This window comes from Solanum pennellii, chromosome 5, assembly GCF_001406875.1.
Source record: "Solanum pennellii chromosome 5, SPENNV200".
In the NCBI taxonomy this organism is placed as follows: Eukaryota; Viridiplantae; Streptophyta; class Magnoliopsida; order Solanales; family Solanaceae; genus Solanum; species Solanum pennellii.
In genome coordinates this window covers 30136928-30157672 of record NC_028641.1, presented here as the reverse complement: position 1 = coordinate 30157672, position 20745 = coordinate 30136928, and the positions used below count along the sequence as shown (strand labels likewise).

General features: G+C 41.9%; 1 long non-coding RNA gene across 1 annotated transcript; it reads right to left on the bottom strand.

Moving 5' to 3' along the window:
- Positions 1 to 10957: 10957 nt before the first annotated feature.
- LOC107020559 lies at positions 10958 to 13777 on the bottom strand. The gene is made up of 4 exons (XR_001456947.1): positions 12932 to 13777; positions 12740 to 12843; positions 12388 to 12465; positions 10958 to 11241 (listed from the first exon to the last, which is right to left on the bottom strand). It is a non-coding gene; the product is annotated as an uncharacterized LOC107020559 (long non-coding RNA).
- Between the last annotated feature and the right edge of the window lie 6968 nt (positions 13778 to 20745).

Genomic DNA, 20745 nt, shown 5'->3' with positions numbered 1-20745 from the left:
CATGACATATTGCATATAGCACATAACTTATTGCATATAGCACATAACATTTTGCATATCCTTCGTTCGTATGCCATGAGACCTAAGAATCATGGACTTGACATCAAGACTTCCCAAAATGAGGGCTCAACATATGGGACCCCAACTAGGGGGCCTTCTTTAGGAAACACAAAGTCTACTTCATTCATTCATACGTACTTTATTTTATTTCATTCATAAGCTAGTGTGATCACCCTCTATACCTAGGATATAGTTTAAGACTTTCATCGGATAAGCTCTGCAATGATCAAGAATGACATAGTATCATTTCTTGAGTCTACCTCACCTCTTGATTGTACTATCCTAACACCTTTGGTATCATTCATTTCATTATGTGCATCATTTGAGGATGGCCTCATTCATTCATTGGGAACTTTAACTTTAAGTGACATAGATCATGTGAGAATCATGAAATCGAGTGTCTCCCCCACACCGAAAAGAGATGGAATCACTAACAAAAGTGAACCAAAACATGCTAGCGTACATGAGAATTTAACCCTGCCAGATTCTAATATTGGCAGTATAGAGTCGAAGACTAGGAAATATAAGGAGACTAATACCTGACATGCCAGAAAATCTCATCTCATGAGAGTTACGTAAACCTACGCCCTTCCCGAAAGAAGGCATCACCACTCATATCTAGTCTATCGCTGCTCAATATAAAGTTTCATTACATTAAAATCATACGTCATGGAAGTTGGATTCTAGTATGACGACATCATAGCTCAATAGATGATTTATCATGTCATCATTAGTTCTAAGTGTGTTAATCTCAATACTTTCATTGGAGTTTTCGTAGAGACTGGTCTCTTCATTAAATTTACACTCTTATAGGTGAGTACGTTTTTGTAACATTTACTTGGGCTCATTTGAGATTGCTCTCATCTTTTACATTAGCCTCATATCATGTTGTCACCAAATTCATTAACATTAGAAAATTTGCTCTTCATAATTACTCACCCCTTTGTACGTGAATGTTCATTTCATCATATGCCAATGCACTTGGCAATTTAGTGTTTTTCATACTCTTAGTTAACCCTTCTAGGGTTTAATCATTTCATTGTTCATTTCATCATCTCATTGTTCACTTCATCATGTGCCAATGCACTTGGCCATTTAGTGTGTTTTACACTCTTACTTAACCCTTCTAGGGTCAGATCAATGCATTATATACATCTTAGGTTCACTTATTTTTAAACGTATGCTAGACTTATGGGTCTATACATACAAGCCATGAGGCTTCGTTCATAGTTCCTTCAAGTGATTCATATCTTCCTAAGATTATGTTGTACAAGACATGCATTTTTAATATATTCCAAGATCTCGATTTTGATCTAAGTAGGCAACATTATTCTTGAATATTTAATGCACGTATGACTTATGTATCAATACGGAATTTGGGAAGGGAACTCAGTTTCGAATCCCTTGGACAACACTTACATTTTTCATTCATTTTTTTGTCCACACGGCTTGGGGACCCAAGATCAATCCGCAACGCCTTCATTTTCTTTTAATTTCTTTTATTTACATTTTCTCTTTCTTGGTCGAGGGGTTGTGGGTTCGAATCCCCACAACCCCATTTTTATGTAGTTTTCCTTGACTATCTCTAGTTAACCATGAGGTTGTGAGATCGAACCCCCACTATCTCACTTTAAGTTTCTTTTAATTCTTCTTTACTGCTCAGGTGGGTTCGATTCCCATGCCTCAGATCTATGTTATTTTAGTTTTTGTTACGTTCTGACCGAGAGGTTGTGGGTTCGAATACCACTCCTCTCATTCTTATTTTTGTATTTTATTTTCCAGCCAAATATACGCGAGATCGAATCCCCTTAACCCCATTCCTTTTCACGTTTTTAGTGTATCTCACGAGTGAGGTAGCGGATTCGAATTCTAGTGACCTCACTAAATTTACACTCAATTAATTTTCCAGATTTGTTCATCTACGTTTAGTGAAAGCCAAACGTGTAAGTTGCTGGAAATTTGGTCACATTTCAGTTCACTTTCTTCAACATTGTAATTTGAACTCATAGAGTAATTCGTAGACCATTTAACACGTTTTGGGTGTGCATTTTTCAGAGATTCGTTTAGCCAAGAGATTATCACTCAAATCAGCCACATTTCATCTTACATGAACATCACGATTTACATAGGTTTATGCACGCAAAATAACAACCATAACATTACAATTTCGGAGCATCAATATGAGAACATTAGTCATGGTCACATCCTTGCAAACACATACACATAGTTTCGAAAATACATAGGTTGTCATTCATATGATTTCAAACACACAAAAATGAACATATTCATCACGAAAACATAACACACGCCTAACATCTTCCAGCAACACACCCAACCTAAGAATCATTGGGAGCTAGTGACAGAGACATGCAACGGGGAACAACCCTAGTTTTCGGACTGAATATTCTTAACCTTAAGGGGTCTCTTGGAAAAGGGACCAAGAGAGAATAGAACTCATACCTTTTATGACGTTCAAACCTTGAAGTTGCTGCCCAAACCTTCTCCAACACTCACGTCCAAAACCAATTTTTCAACACCAATCTTTTGACAGAAAACCCTCCCTTTGCCTAACTTATTTTGCTTAGTGTTTGATTTTATTTTTCATTGTGAGTTCTTCAAGTGTGAAGAACTTTGGTTTACCTACTTTTCTTGTACGTTATTTGGCAAAGAGAACATTAATGAGAGTGGTAGAGACTTAGTCAAATAAGGTTTAGTTAATTATTAATAAAATATGGTTTCCCTTTTATTTTAAATCAGCCAATAACTAATAATATGTCACGACCCAATTTCTCGAGCCATGAAGGCACCTACTATAACCCATCAGTAGGTAAGCCAAACCACAACCCAGAACCACACATAATGGGTGTGAGGGTAGAAACTAAACAAGACTAAGAAAAATTACTATAACAACATAAGCAAACCAAAACATAAATGCAATAAAGGATCCCTCCCAGAACCTGGAAGTCACTAATACAGAGCTACCAACAAAACGAGTACAAGTCCCAACAGTGGACCACCGAAACTAGACTGTCTCGAAAAGTAAAAGACAAGTCTTTATATAAACAGATGGAGACTGAAATAGTACAAAACCCTGTGTGCTCACCCCTGTCTCCAGACCAGAAATTCTCCAAACTCGATCAACGCTGACTACTGGTGCTCGGACCTGCATCACGAAAATAGATGCAGAGTGTAGCATGAGTACCAAATAACAGGTACCCAGTAGGCATCATAGGCCGACTGAACTAGAAAAGTAAAGCACTATGAAAAGACGAAATCACAAAACTAGAGGTCAAGAACGGAAGGCTAAGTAACACAATAATGCACACGAGTGTATAAAGATCTAACTAAATTAATATAAATAAGCTAACTACACCTAACTGGACCCACCATAAGCCCAGAAGGTACACTCGTGCACAAGTTTAAATAAAAACCCGAACGGACCCCCATAAGTCCGACGCGTACACAAAATAACTATAACTTAAGGAGAATAGAACTCGAGGCCAAAGAACACCGAACCAAAAAGTAGAATCTGACGGTACGGAGGTCGGGCCTTGAACCGGACACTCACCAGAATTACACAAGTAGCCAATTGCAAAATATAAGTAACTGAGGCCGGACCTCTAACCGGATGCTCTACATACTTGAGGCCGGACCTCTAACCGGATGCTCTACATAAGTATGTGGATGGTCGAGGCCGGACCTTAAATCCGGATACCCGACAAAGATGTCGATATAGCATGCTGAAAGAGTCTTTATCTATCCATAATCATATAAACCCATGGAACACCATCCAGACTTAGCTAATCAATGTAAGACCTTACAGTCGAATAGAAACTCAACTTTGAATCACGGAGCGGAATTCATTGTCACTGACGTAACTCGAGAAGCCGTAACATCTAAGAAATAAGAGTAACTATCGCTAGAGCAAGCTCATCGTCTAGCTAAATACCAAACTATCAGACTCAAGTCTGCTACATCAGTCTACAAGGATTTAAGCCGGCCGAGCGACGTCGGGGCTAAACTAAGTCCTACCGACTTTGAATCATGCATTTCTAAGGAAAACCCTAGTCAAACCTAAACTAAGGCTCAACATACTTCTGACAACCAGTATTCAAACATACAAGTAATTCATATAGCAAAGAAGGTCAATATAAACATGCTCACAGTTACCCGATAATTCTCAGAACAAGGCCGAAAATATAATTTTTAACACCTATGCATGATCCAATAACTACCCAACCCAAATTCCAACTAATCAACATGCATTCACATGTTCGAGTTCAGTCTAAGAAGAGAAACCATAGCCTACCTGAACGCAGATCACGCGCGCTCCAAAATTCACTCCCCGGATCTTTTACTTTCTAAAAGGCCTCGAAACGTTGATACACTATCAGAAATAGAGTCACAACGTTATTACAGTCATTTAAACACTAAAATTGCAAGAAACGGAGACGGGTCAATTTCACGGTCAAAATGGAAAAAATGGGATCCGCGTTGAGAAATCCCGAATTAACCCCAAATAAAAGTCCTAAATAACTCTCGAAACTTGTATAGCAGAATGGAGCACAATTCAGGACTCAAGACGGTCCCAACATTAACATGCAACAAAAAAAACCCAAATCCTAAGCTAAAAATCAGCAACAATGGCAGCAGCTACTTACCAGATTTTACCAAAAATGAAGCTCCAACAGCCAAAACCAATCACACCACGACGATCCTCACGAAAAACCCCACAATATAGGCTCTTGAATCACTTGATTCGGACCTAAAATGGCCAAGAAATCACCTTCTGAAATTTCCCAAAACTTGTGCTCGAAAATGAGCTATGACAGCATTTAAAACCCAAAATTTACCTCAAATCGTGTCCCCAAATCAGATTCCAAGCTCACCAATGTGTTGCCCTCGAAAAATCTCACAACTTAGCCTTTTGAATCGCCCAATTCGGAGTTGTATCGCTCAAGATATCAAGTTCCAAAGTAAAACATAAAGCTGAAAGTTGGGGTTTTTATAGGGGCTGCACCAGATTCAGCTTTGCCTACTTTCTTTAAAGTCTCCGACGGGTGCTCGGAATCCGTTCGGAACCTGATAAAAATAAAATAGATATGCTACCCTACCAAAGTCGACATTCCGGACTCAAAGGCGCAGTCGAAATTTTCATCAGAGGTCATCTCGATAAAATGTGGGTCCCACTTCCATTGGCCATTTTAAGTCAAAAACCACAAAAGGGCTCGGAAAAATATCAAAAACCTCAAAACCCGAAAGAAGGGTCAAACTAGACCAAACTCGACATTCCGGAGCTAACCGCGCTGACGGAATTCTCATCCGAGCGCGTTTACTCAGAATGTTGACTAAAGTCAAACTTAGCCTTTAAACTTAAAGTTAAAACGCCTAATCCCACCAACTCACACTGAAAACTTTGGGAGTCATGTCGACAATGCTACTGGACTAAAATGACCCTTCCGGAACTGATGGAATCGTCAGAATTGGATTCTGATGTCATCTTCTTGAACTTTTGATCGAAAATGATCGTTCAAGGTTCATAAGCTTCAAAAATACTAAAGCTCACACAATAACAAAACGAATGACCAGGTGACCGATCTGTCAGTCCCAGCAAGTCATAAATGACTTAGAATCGCTGTAGGAACGCTCTAAACGATGTACAGAAGATAAAACACTAAAAATGACAATAAGGGTCATTACAATATCCACTACTAAAAAGAACTTTCGTCCGCGAAAGTAAGGTTCAAGAAGTACCTGAAGGCTCAAACAAGACGGGATACTGCTCTCGCATCTCCTGCTCGGTCTCCCAGGTAGCCTCCTCGACTGAACGATGCCTCCAACGGACCTTAACAATAGGAATGGCTCTCGAGCGCAATTTCCTCACATCTCTGGCTAGGATGGCAACTGGCTCTTCTACAAATGTCAAATGATCATCCAACTCAATTGCATCATACTGGAGCACATGGGACTCATCAGGAATATATCGGCGTAGCATCGAGACATGGAAAACTGGATGGATGGCTGAAAATGCTGGAGGTAGGGCCAACTCATAAGCAACCTCCCCAACTGTCCGAAGTATCTCAAAAGGCCCAATATACCTGGGGCTAAGCTTACCCCGTCTCCCAAATCTCATCACACCCTTCATGGGCGACACACGGAGAAATACCCGATCACCAACAGAGAATCTCAAAGGTCGACGCCTCCGATTCGCATAACTCTGGTGCCTACTCTGAGCTGTCCTGAGTCTATCCTGAATCACTCTCACCTGCTCCAAAGCCTCCTGAATCAAATCTGTACCTCGCGGCCTAGGCTCTGTAGACTCGAACCAGCCCACTGGAGTGCGACAACGCCTACCATACAAGGCCTCAAACGGGGCCATCTGAATGCTAGAATGGTAGCTGTTGTTATATGCAAATTCCGCCAAAGGCAAGAACTGGTCCCATTGACCACCAAACTCCAAAACACAAGCCCGTAGCATGTCCTCAAGGACCTGAATAGTGCGCTCTGACTGACCATCAGTCTGCGGGTGGAAAGCTGTGCTCAGGTCAACCCGGGTGCCCAACTCATCCTGAAAGGTCCTCCAAAAGCTAGACGTGAACTGAGAACCCCGATCTGATATAATAGAAACTGGCACCCCATGAAGTCGAACCACCTCCCGAATGTAGATACGAGCCAACCTCTCGGCACTAAATGAAGATTGAACGGGAAGGAAATGTGCTGACTTGGTCAATCGATCAACGATGACCCAAATACTATTAAATCCTCTAGAAGTCCTCGGTAGACCAGCCACAAAATCCATAGTAATGCGATCCCACTTCCACTCCGGAATGGGTAATCCCTGAAATTCCCCACCAGGCCTCAAATGCTCAGCCTTTACCTGCTGGCAGCACAAGCAACGAGAAACAAAGTCAGCAATATCTCGTCTCATGCCACTCCACCAGTAATGTTGTCTCAAATCACGATACATTTTCGCTGTACCCGGATGGATAGAATATCTAGACTCATGAGCCTCCGAAAGTATCAACTGTATCAAATCTCCAACTCTCGGGACACAAATGCGACCAGCGAATCTCAACACTCCATCAGGATCTAAGGTAGCCTGATCACCATTACCCGCTAACACTCGATCTCTAAGGGACCCCAGGGCCTTATCCTCAAATTGACAACCACGGATCCTATCATACAAAGAAGACTGAACTCCCATATAAGCCAAGACGCGTCTAGAATCTGATATATCTAATCGAACCATGCTATTGGCTAAAAACTGAATGTCCAAAGCCAAGGGTCTTTCACCTGCAGATAAGAAGGCTAAACTACCCATACTCACCGCCTTTCGGCTCAAGGCGTCTGCTACCACGTTCGCCTTGCCCGGATGATAGAGAATGGAGAGATCATAATCCTTCAGGAGCTCAATCCAACGACGCTGCCTCGAATTAAGGTCCCTCTGGCTCATGATGTACTGAAGACTCTTGTGGTCAGTATAGATCTCACATCGAACTCCATACAAGTAGTGCCTCCAAATCTTAAGCGCGAAAACTACCGCTGCCAACTCCAAGTCATGGGTGGGGTAGTTGCGCTCATGGACCTTAAGCTGCCTCGACGCATACGCAATAACCCGGCCCTGCTGCATCAATACACAACCCACACCAACACCAGACGCATCACAATAAATCGTGAAACCCTCGCCCTCAATCGGAAGAGTCAATATAGGAGCGCTAGTAAGCAACTCCTTGAGCTTCAGAAAGCTCATCTCACACTCCTCCGACCACACAAAGGGAATATCCTGGCGAGTCAACCGAGTCAAAGGAGCTGCAATAGTAGAAAAGCCCTCAACAAAACGCCTGTAGTAACTCGCTAACCCGACAAAGCTATGAACCTCAGTAACAGAAGTGGGTCTGTCCCAATCACGAATAGCTTCAATCTTCGTCGGATCTACCCTAATACCCTCCTTGGACACCACGTGCCCCAAGAATGCTACAGATGCAAGCCAAAACTCGCACTTTGAGAACTTGGCATAAAGCTGCTGATCTCTCAAAGTCTGGAGCACTATCCTCAAATGCTGCTCATGCTCACTCCGGCTCCGCGAGTATACCAATATGTCATCAATGAAGATGATAACAAATGAATCAAGGTATGGCCTGAACACACGTGTCATCAAGTCCATAAAGGCGGCTGGGGCATTAGTCAACCCAAAAGACATCACAAGGAACTCATAATGGCCGTAACGAGTCCTAAATGCAGTCTTAGGGATGTCTGCTGCTCTAATCCTCAGCTGATGGTACCCGGACCTCAAATCAATCTTAGAAAATACGACGGCACCCTGAAGCTGATCAAACAAATCATCTATACGAGGCATAGGGTAACGGTTCTTCACCGTCACCTTGTTCAGCTGCCTGTAGTCAATGCACATCCTCAAAGTCCCATCCTTCTTTTTCACAAACAGAACAGGAGCACCCCAAGGCGACACACTCGGACGAATGAACCCCTTTTCTAAGAGGTCCTCTAACTGAACACTGAGCTCTCTGAGCTCTGCAGGAGCCATCCGATAAGGCGGAATAGAAATAGGACGAGTGCCAGGCTCCAAATCTATTGCAAAATCAATGTCACGCTCTGGGGGTAGGCCAGGTAGATCTGTAGGGAACACATCTGCATACTCTCTAACCACAGGAACTGAGTCAACTGAAGGCCCCTCCCTACTCACATCTCTGATGTGGGCCAAATACGCTAAACACCCAGAAGCAACCAATCGCCTAGCTCGAATAAAAGAGATTATCCCCGTCGGTGTGTGACTATAAGTAGCCTGCCACAATACCGGGGGAACACCAGGCATGGATAAGGTAACAGTCTTGGCATAGCAATCCAAGACCACATGATATGGGGATAACCAGTCCATGCCCAAAATCACATCAAAATCAATCATATCTAGCATAATAAGATCAGCTCTAGTATCATAACCCTGGATAGTCACTAAGCAAGATCGCAATACTTGATCCACTACTAAGAACTCACCTATCGGGGTCGAAACATGAATCGGCTCTGCCAAAGACTCGGACCTCATACCCAATCGGGGAGCAAAATAAATAGATACATACGAGAATGTGGACCCTGGATCAAATAATACTGTAGCAGGCTGATGGCACAAGAAGAGCGTACCTGAGATGACATCGTCAGATGCCTCAGCCGCCGCCCTTGTCGGGGCAGCGTAGAAATGGCCTTGAGCACCTCTACCTGGTGCACCCGGTCTACCACCTGACCTGCCTCCCCGAGCTCCACCACTGGTACCCTGTCGACTCTCTCGACTGTGCTGAATCTGACCACCTCCTCTAGCCGAAGAAGACACGGCTGAAACTGGTTTTGAAGTAGGTGGAGCTGGTACAATCGCCCCCCGACCTCGCCGGGGGCATTCTCTAGACCAATGGTCAAGAGCACCACACTCATAACACCCCGAAGTTGAACGCCCTGTAGTAACCCGACCGCGGCATGAAGGAACAGAATCTGATGCCCTCGAATTCTGGCCTGTACTAGGACTACTCTGCTGATATTGGCCTCCCTCAGAAACAGGTAATGCCGCCTGAACAGGGCGACTGGTCTGACCCTGCTGGAACCTCTGACGTGGCCTATCATATGAGTCCCTCCCCCTAGTCTGCGACTCGCTATAGCTGCCCTGGTAGCGTGCCCTCTTATCGCTGCCCCCTTGGGCCTCACGATGAATATGCTCCATGGATCGGGCATGATCGACCACATCAAGAAAAGAACGGCCAGCTGAAACCATATGCTCTGTGTCAACCCTCAAACGGTATCGCAACCCACGTACAAAACAACGAACTCTCTCTCCCTCTGTGGGCAGGATCATAGTAGCATGGCGAGACAACTCATGGAACCTCGCCTCATACTCGGAAACGGTCATAGATCCCTGCTCCAATCTAGAGAACTGATCACGAAGCCTGTCTCTGACGCTCCGTGGCATGAACCGGGCCAAGAAAGCCTCTGAGAACTCGCTCCAAGATATAGGAGGAGATCCAACTGGCCTAGACTCTCGATACGCGCGCCACCACTGCCTGGCTGGCCCACGGAACTGATGAGCGGTGAAGTCAGCTCCTCTCGACTCCAAAAGGCCTAATGACTGTAACTGCTCCTGGCAAGTGAGCAGGAACTCGTGAGCGTCCTCTCCAATCGCCCCTGAGAATATAGGCGGTGCCAACCTCTGAAATACCCCAAGCATCTTCTGATCCCGCAGTGGCATCTCTCTAACCTCTAAGTCTGGTGGGGCGGCCACATGAACTGGTGGCGGCTGATCTTGCAGCGCTGGTGCTGGTACTGCTGGTGCTGGTGCCTGTCTCATATCCCCAATAGCTGCTAATATCTGAGTCAAGAGGGAATGAAGATCAGGTGCTGCAACCGGTGCGGGTGGTGGCTGGGCGGGCCCCGGCCCCACTGGCTGTGGCGGTACATGCGCTGCATGAGGCTCCTCCTCCATATCCCGGGCAGGTGCTGCAGCCCTACCTCGACCTCGTGGTCGACGTCTACCCCAAACTGAGGCTCCGGGTGCATCTCCCCCGAACGCACCGCCTCGCGTGCGAGCCATCCTGTAATAGAGTGAAACAACTGAGATTTTAAGAAACAAACAAGACACACGCGGCACGAATTTGAAACAAAATGGATATTTTCCTAAATACATCCTGTAGCCTCCTGGAGATAAGTTACGGACGTCTCCGCACCGATCCGCAGGACTCTACTAGACGTTAGCTCTGTAAAAGTGAGACCGTTGAACCTAGGGCTCTGATACCAACTTGTCACGACCCAATTTCTCGAGCCATGAAGGCACCTACTATAACCCATCAGTAGGTAAGCCAAACCACAACCCAGAACCACACATAATGGGTGTGAGGGTAGAAACTAAACAAGACTAAGAAAAATTACTATAACAACATAAGCAAACCAAAACATAAATGCAATAAAGGATCCCTCCCAGAACCTGGAAGTCACTAATACAGAGCTACCAACAAAACGAGTACAAGTCCCAACAGTGGACCACCGAAACTAGACTGTCTCGAAAAGTAAAAGACAAGTCTTTATATAAACAGATGGAGACTGAAATAGTACAAAACCCTGTGTGCTCACCCCTGTCTCCAGACCAGAAATTCTCCAAACTCGATCAACGCTGACTACTGGTGCTCGGACCTGCATCACGAAAATAGATGCAGAGTGTAGCATGAGTACCAAATAACAGGTACCCAGTAGGCATCATAGGCCGACTGAACTAGAAAAGTAAAGCACTATGAAAAGACGAAATCACAAAACTAGAGGTCAAGAACGGAAGGCTAAGTAACACAATAATGCACACGAGTGTATAAAGATCTAACTAAATTAATATAAATAAGCTAACTACACCTAACTGGACCCACCATAAGCCCAGAAGGTACACTCGTGCACAAGTTTAAATAAAAACCCGAACGGACCCCCATAAGTCCGACGCGTACACGAAATAACTATAACTTAAGGAGAATAGAACTCGAGGCCAAAGAACACCGAACCAAAAAGTAGAATCTGACGGTACGGAGGTCGGGCCTTGAACCGGACACTCACCAGAATTACACAAGTAGCCAATTGCAAAATATAAGTAACTGAGGCCGGACCTCTAACCGGATGCTCTACATACTTGAGGCCGGACCTCTAACCGGATGCTCTACATAAGTATGTGGATGGTCGAGGCCGGACCTTAAATCCGGATACCCGACAAAGATGTCGATATAGCATGCTGAAAGAGTCTTTATCTATCCATAATCATATAAACCCATGGAACACCATCCAGACTTAGCTAATCAATGTAAGACCTTACAGTCGAATAGAAACTCAACTTTGAATCACGGAGCGGAATTCATTGTCACTGACGTAACTCGAGAAGCCGTAACATCTAAGAAATAAGAGTAACTATCGCTAGAGCAAGCTCATCGTCTAGCTAAATACCAAACTATCAGACTCAAGTCTGCTACATCAGTCTACAAGGATTTAAGCCGGCCGAGCGACGTCGGGGCTAAACTAAGTCCTACCGACTTTGAATCATGCATTTCTAAGGAAAACCCTAGTCAAACCTAAACTAAGGCTCAACATACTTCTGACAACCAGTATTCAAACATACAAGTAATTCATATAGCAAAGAAGGTCAATATAAACATGCTCACAGTTACCCGATAATTCTCAGAACAAGGCCGAAAATATAATTTTTAACACCTATGCATGATCCAATAACTACCCAACCCAAATTCCAACTAATCAACATGCATTCACATGTTCGAGTTCAGTCTAAGAAGAGAAACCATAGCCTACCTGAACGCAGATCACGCGCGCTCCAAAATTCACTCCCCGGATCTTTTACTTTCTAAAAGGCCTCGAAACGTTGATACACTATCAGAAATAGAGTCACAACGTTATTACAGTCATTTAAACACTAAAATTGCAAGAAACGGAGACGGGTCAATTTCACGGTCAAAATGGAAAAAATGGGATCCGCGTTGAGAAATCCCGAATTAACCCCAAATAAAAGTCCTAAATAACTCTCGAAACTTGTATAGCAGAATGGAGCACAATTCAGGACTCAAGACGGTCCCAACATTAACATGCAACAAAAAAAACCCAAATCCTAAGCTAAAAATCAGCAACAATGGCAGCAGCTACTTACCAGATTTTACCAAAAATGAAGCTCCAACAGCCAAAACCAATCACACCACGACGATCCTCACGAAAAACCCCACAATATAGGCTCTTGAATCACTTGATTCGGACCTAAAATGGCCAAGAAATCACCTTCTGAAATTTCCCAAAACTTGTGCTCGAAAATGAGCTATGACAGCATTTAAAACCCAAAATTTACCTCAAATCGTGTCCCCAAATCAGATTCCAAGCTCACCAATGTGTTGCCCTCGAAAAATCTCACAACTTAGCCTTTTGAATCGCCCAATTCGGAGTTGTATCGCTCAAGATATCAAGTTCCAAAGTAAAACATAAAGCTGAAAGTTGGGGTTTTTATAGGGGCTGCACCAGATTCAGCTTTGCCTACTTTCTTTAAAGTCTCCGACGGGTGCTCGGAATCCGTTCGGAACCTGATAAAAATAAAATAGATATGCTACCCTACCAAAGTCGACATTCCGGACTCAAAGGCGCAGTCGAAATTTTCATCAGAGGTCATCTCGATAAAATGTGGGTCCCACTTCCATTGGCCATTTTAAGTCAAAAACCACAAAAGGGCTCGGAAAAATATCAAAAACCTCAAAACCCGAAAGAAGGGTCAAACTAGACCAAACTCGACATTCCGGAGCTAACCGCGCTGACGGAATTCTCATCCGAGCGCGTTTACTCAGAATGTTGACTAAAGTCAAACTTAGCCTTTAAACTTAAAGTTAAAACGCCTAATCCCACCAACTCACACTGAAAACTTTGGGAGTCATGTCGACAATGCTACTGGACTAAAATGACCCTTCCGGAACTGATGGAATCGTCAGAATTGGATTCTGATGTCATCTTCTTGAACTTTTGATCGAAAATGATCGTTCAAGGTTCATAAGCTTCAAAAATACTAAAGCTCACACAATAACAAAACGAATGACCAGGTGACCGATCTGTCAGTCCCAGCAAGTCATAAATGACTTAGAATCGCTGTAGGAACGCTCTAAACGATGTACAGAAGATAAAACACTAAAAATGACAATAAGGGTCATTACATAATATTAATTAATTTCATTAATTCACCAACTTCAATAAAAAAACAACTTTAATTCATTGCTTCCACCTAGGTTTGAACCCTGGTGGAGCAAGACTTCACTGTAAGAGCCAAATTTCGGCTCTCTCTCCCCAGAATGACCCTCCACTTTATTAATTAAATAATTAATTATATATTAAGGGTAATTACGATACTACCCTTATCCTTGAAAAAGACCATTTTACCCCTAGACCCTCCAAACATAAGATTTCCCCTTTTTAAGTTCGGTAAAGACTCATCCGATTAAATATTCATATTTGGGAGCCCTACATGGCTGGACCCAACCTTTCCTAGCTCAACTAAATCCCCAAGTTAGTTGGCTTGGTTGTGTTAAGCGTTCAGAGGTCTGGTTCTACGTGCATCAATTCGTGTTAACCCGATGTAATCGTAGGCATTCTAGGCACATTAGGCATTATTTAGCATAGCGTTTTTAGGGTTGTTATAATTATTATTATGAATTCTTCATTTCAATTGTTCAATCTATTAATAGATGGTTGTTTATTTTGATCTATTAATATATCACTCTTATGCAAAAATTATATGAAGTCTAAGTACACTTCAGTAAGTTAAAAAGTTATAAATTTTCTGCTAAATTTAACTGTATGATTGTGATGAAAGCTAAGAAGAGGCTTGTCTGAGACTTCTGAGAGGTTAATGACGCCAGTCTCATCTAGCGTCTAGAACTCACATGGGACAGAGGCCACGTTGTTACATAATTTATAAAGTAATGCCTACGAGGCCACATTATTCACAAGTATAACACATAAGCGCCGCCAATATAAGTGAATCATACCAACTTTAATCATAATTCAACACCTATACAACACAATATAGAGAAGGTTAGGTCAACATACACTCAATATAATCTCACAACTCCAATCCATAGAAAATTCAACCAACTCAATATAAAAAGACTCGTACCAATAGCCATAGTCACCAATTCAATCCAATAATCGCAATATACAAGAATCAAAGATAATACAATGTGAATGCATTCAAATTAGGGCATCCTACTTACAATTCTAGCATAATTCTTTCATAATTCATTAGTCCTAACCAAACAACACAAGAATTCAATAGCGTAGAGAAATAATCAAATCACACATAAAATATTCAAAACTAGGGTTTCATGATTTGCATGGGTTCATAGAGTTTTTAGTCTAAAATCATCAAAAAAATCATCAAAATTAACATCATTTCAATCATAATGCATTGATTCAAAACGTTTTATGCAAGAACCCATGGCTAGATTACAATTTAGAAGCTCATCTTTTAAGAAGTCTTGGAAAAGCACATTGAAGCTTGGCTCGTTGAAGAAAGAAGATTCAAGGATGAAATCAACACATTAATTAGAATTTACCCACGAAATTTGGTTGAAAACCTTTAGGAATTCGTCCTCTTCCTTTAAACTTGAGGTTTAAACAATGGAGCGATTCCTAGAGAGAGACTTTGGGGTTTTGATTTAGGGTCTTGAAATAATGAGTTAAAGGAAGGATCTAAGACTTGAAACTATTTATATTAATGATTAAATTTTTTTAAAATCAACCCCAATTAATAAAACTTAAAATAGAATTAATTTGAAATTCAATTTTTGACAGCCCGCCCAGCGACCACGACCACCTTCATTGTTCGTGAAGGTGTTTCATGACCCCTTTGACTGGTCGTGGTCCTTGAGGCAGTGGGTTCCTTGCCTGGACAAGTATCCAATGAACTAAGGAAGGTCCACGACCATCTTCACGGACCATGGTCAACTCCACTGTCCGTGAAGTGGTCCGTGAACATTGAGGCATCAATCTACCAACTTGGGACAACTTTTGTCCATAAGTTGGGTCCTTCTCAAAGACCCCTTGTTGGTCCTTGGGGAGTTTTTCCCAGATTTTCCAACACAAATATCCTCATAAATATTTTAGTAACCCCTCACATCAATTATTAAAAAAACAAACGCGTGAAACATGCCAAAATGCAGTAACACACAAGCATGTTTCAAGGCAAAACTTTTGAACGTCTTGGACGTTCCTGAACTTTTGGCCTCCAAACATAACCAAACATTAGAAACTTATTATAAACAAAATTATAAACCATTTTAGGACTTTAGAACCTTATGACATAACTGTTAAGCTCTAGCTTCACCTAAGCATTTTAGGGACACTATAGTGACAAACTTGGTATCATTGCATAAGGTTAAATATCATAGGATTGATTTCTCACTCTACCACGTCAAGTGGAGTCTTGTTTATGATTTGTAGGCACACCACACTTATGCATGAGAGGCTATGTGATACTTAGTAAAGTCTCACTTTGTTGTTATTCTTGAAATCACGCCTCTAGAATCTTAACTCTACATATCCTTATGTTCTAACCTCTTCATTGTGCTTATAGGAAATGAATTCAAGAAGGAACAATGCTCGAAGGTCGAAGAGGAGAATGTGAATGAGTCATTTCCCCCTCTAGATCCTCAAAACCCTCAAGTTCCTATTGAAGAATGGGTTATGTCTATGTTGAGATAAGGGCGACCATTCATAGATTGACTCAACTGTTGGCTACTCAAGTTGACAGGGATGCTAGGGTCGAAGTGATCCCCAATTCTAGAACCACCGCATCAAGGATATGAGATTTCACAAGGTTGAATCCCCCGACATTCTTTGGCTCCAAGGTGGAGGAGTACCCGCAAGGGTTCATTGATGAAGTATTCAAGGTACTAAATTCTATAGGGGTGTTGAAAGAGGGTCGATTTATTTTTACCGAACACCACTCTAGGCAGTCTTACAAACGTCTGTAATACTCAGCCTATTTTACACCCACGAATTTGACTAAGTATAGAAATACTTTAGCAGCAAAGTTAAACGACAAACAGACTTTACAGGAACTTGTCCCAACCTTTATTAATCTTATAATTTATACAAAGGAAGGCTTCACGAATTTGTCTAAGGCTAGAAAACACTCTGTCTAAGCCTTAGACGAATTTTCACCCTTAATAAAATTTCTGCACTTGGCAGTTTCATGCGGCATTTACAAATGACACTTGTCTGACACTTGTCATCACAGGGTTCAAACTAAGGTTCCAACAGCTATATTTCAAACAGATAGAATCTAATTCAAATTACATTCTTATCTACACGAGATACTAATATTCTAACACTTAGAATATTTCAGGCTACATTCCAACACTTAGAATATTTCAGCCAGCTTCCAACACTTAGAATATTTTAGCTGTCCTCCAACACTTAGTTTTATTTCAGCAATTCACGTGAACTGCCTTTGTTCTTGCCATTGTCAAGTCTTCACAGCCTTGCCTTGTCAAGCCAACACGATGCCTTTCCAATGACTCTAGCCCGCACGTAAGCCTTGCACGTTCAAGTTGCCTTGCCAACACTCAAGCACCTTGAACTTGTGTTGCACTGTTTTAACCTCATCCATGTCAAGACCAATGCCCAAGTCCTTGACATGTCAGCATGTAGTTAGATCAATTAATTTACGGGTCTAACAGACCACCCGCACCACTTGAACTCGATGTCCTCATAGAGAATATTTTAAGATAGTCCATGATTTGAGCATCAAACTGCCTTAAGTCTTTTGCCTTCTCCCAAACTGCATCAGCTGCACTCTTGCCTTTCCAATGATCCAAGAATTCGGTCTTAGTATTCTTCTTACTTGTGCCCAAAACTCGGTGATCAAGGATCTTCTCAATTTCATCATAATATTGTGTAGGTACTGATGGAGGAGCCCTCTTTGACCTGTTTCTGTCCGGATCATCTGCATCTGCAAAGTAAGGTTTCAAGAAACTCACTTGGAAAGTGGGATGAATTTTCAACCTTTCTGGCAACTTTAACCTATAAGCAACTTCACCCACTCGTTTCACCACTTCGAATGGACCATCATACTTAGGGATCAAACCCCGATGTCTGGTCTTACTTACAATATGTTTCCAGATTTGTGGGGTAAGTTTCAATAACACCTTGTCACCCACATTGAACTCAACTGAGCGACGATGTTGATCAGCATACTTCTTCATGCGCCGCTGAGCCTTGCGCAAGATATACTGTGCCTCGGATAACATTTCAAGTATGTCCCTTGCAACCCTGTATGTTGCTGGACAGTTTTCCTGATTTTTAGACTAGGCAACATCTAGTGGCGTCATAGGTTGGATGCCTAAAACGATTTCAAAAGGGCTCATTTCTGTTGCAGATGACTTGTGCAGATTATAGCAGAACTGCGCAGTGTCTAACAATGTTACCAATTCCGTTGACTTGATGTCACATAGTGCCTCAAGTATTCTTCCAATAAGTGATTAATTCTTTCCATCTGTCCATCTGTTTGTGGATGATTTGCAGTAGAAAATTTTAACTCGGTTCGCATCATACTAAACAAAGTTGTCCAAAATCTACCAGTTAACCTTGTATCTCTATCACTTACAATGTCAGCCGGAACACCAAAATACTTAACCACATATTTGTATAAGAAATCAGCAGCAACTTCATATGAACATAGATCAGGTGCAGCAACAAAAACAGAATATTTTGAAAACCTGTCAACTATTACCATGATAGATGCTTTGCCATCTACCTTAGGGAATCCAGAAATGAAATCCATGCTTACTGATTGCCACGGCCTTTCAGGAACAGGCAAAGGTTGCAACAAACCTGCTTCCTTCTTACGTTCAGTCTTGTCAACTTGACAAACATGAAAAGTCTTGACGTATGCCTCTATATCGTCTTCCATCTTTGGCCAAAAATAAACACGAGACAGTAAGGCTAACATCCTTTCAACACCTGGATGTCCAGCCCAAGCAGAATCATGCGCCTCTTTCATTAAGTCTTTGCGCAATCCGCCCTGATTTGGTACAACGATTCTCCCCCCTTTAAAATAGAGCAGATCGTCCTCGATCTAATACCGTCTCATTATGCCGTCTTGCACTTGACCCATCCATTTAACATATAATGAATCATTTGCAGCACACAACCTGATTCTATCATAGAAATCAGTTTCAAGTTTCGAAATTGAATATACTGCAACAAACACTTCTTTTCTACTTAGTGCATCAGCAACCTGGTTGTATTTTCCTGGTTTATATTCCCACATGAAATCATATCCTTCCAGGAATTCTTGCCACCGTGCTTGTTTAGGACTCAACTTTTTCTGTGTCTTGAAAAATGTATTTGCTACATTATCATTTCTTACTACAAATCGAGTGCCCAGGAGATAAACTCTCCAAACCTGCAAACAGTTTACCACCGCAACCATTTCTTTTTCATGTGTTGAGTATCGCTGTTCCGCATCATTCAATTTCCTACTTTCAAAGGCCACTGGATGACCTTCCTGCACTAATACACCACCAATTGCCTTGTCTAACGCATCAGTGCACACTTCAAATGGTAACTCAAAATTAGGTAATTTGAGTATTGGTTCAGAAGCAATAGCCTTTTTTAAATTCTGAAATACTTCATCACATCGTTCAGACCAAACCCACTTTGTATCCTTCTTCTCTGCCCTTTTTGAGTAAGCAGCAATGAATTTTCTGTAATAGTTAGCCAAGCCAAGAAACGACCTCAAATCCTTCACATGACGAGGTGCTTGCTAATCAACAATGGCTTCCACTTTCTTAGGATCCATTCGATCTTGGTTTTTACTTACAAGATGCCCCAAAAAATTTATCTCCTGTTGAGAAAACTCACACTTTTCCATCTTAACATAAAGTGTGTATTTTCTCAACTGAGACAGAACGAAACTTAATTGATTAACATGTTCCTCCAATGTTCGACTATAAAAGACAATATCAGCTAGATAGACAACAACAAAATCATCAAGATAGTCAAACAATACATTATTCATTAAGTTGCAAAACGTTGCCGGAGCATTAGTCAGCCTAAATGGCATTACAAGGAATTCATATGAACCATATCTAGTTACACATGTTGTTTTTGGTTCATCACCCTCTGCTATCCTAACCTGCCAATAACCCGCCCTGAGATCAAGTTTTGTGAACCAGCATGCCTTACTCAACCCGTCCATCAAATCCTGCACCAATGGAACCGGATACTTGTTCTTTATAGTTAACTTGTTCAGGGCCCTGTAGTCTACACACATTCGCATCGTCCCATCCTGTTTCTTTTGAGATAAAACAGGGGCACCATATGGAGCCTTAGATGGCTGAATAAATCCACCATGCAACAACTCGTTCAATTGTTTGCGTATTTCAACCAATTCCTTAGGAGACATACGATAAGGAGCCTGTGCAGGAGCAACCGTACCAGGCAGCAACTAAATTTTATGATCAATATCCCTCCTTGTTGGTAATTTCTTTGTTAATTCAGGCGGCATAACATCAGCATATTGTTTACAATTCTGCAACACAAACAGGCACTTCCATCTTAACATTAGGTTTCACTTCAACCAAGGCAGCAAGTATAGTGTAATCACCTTTCTTTAGGCCTTTGTCGATTGACATAGCTGACAAGAACATTCAATTGTTTTCCTTCTTTGCAACTTTATTAATGTTTCCAAATGGGTGAACTCCATTAAGAAATCCAGCAGTGCTTCCATTCATGACCATCACTCCATCTAATTGAGGAAACGGAACAAACTGGAATTTTCTTAGAAAATCAATCCTAAGTATGATCTCAAATTCACCTAGCTGCATCACCATCAAATTATGTTTTCCCAAACAATTTCCAGTCGACAGAGACACACCATAAGCCATACCCACAATGGACTGTGCCTTAGCATTGACTTTTTTGACGTAGGAAGGGCTTTTAGACAACTTCAGCCCTAATTTTGTAGCAATTTTCACATCTACAAACGTATGAGTGGCTCCTGTATCAACCATTGTCATCACACGTTGTTCTTTCACTTTCATTTCTATATGAATTAGGGAAGCATGAGGATTCGAAGTACTAGACGTTTCTCCAACATTATTAATCCATGTAATATGG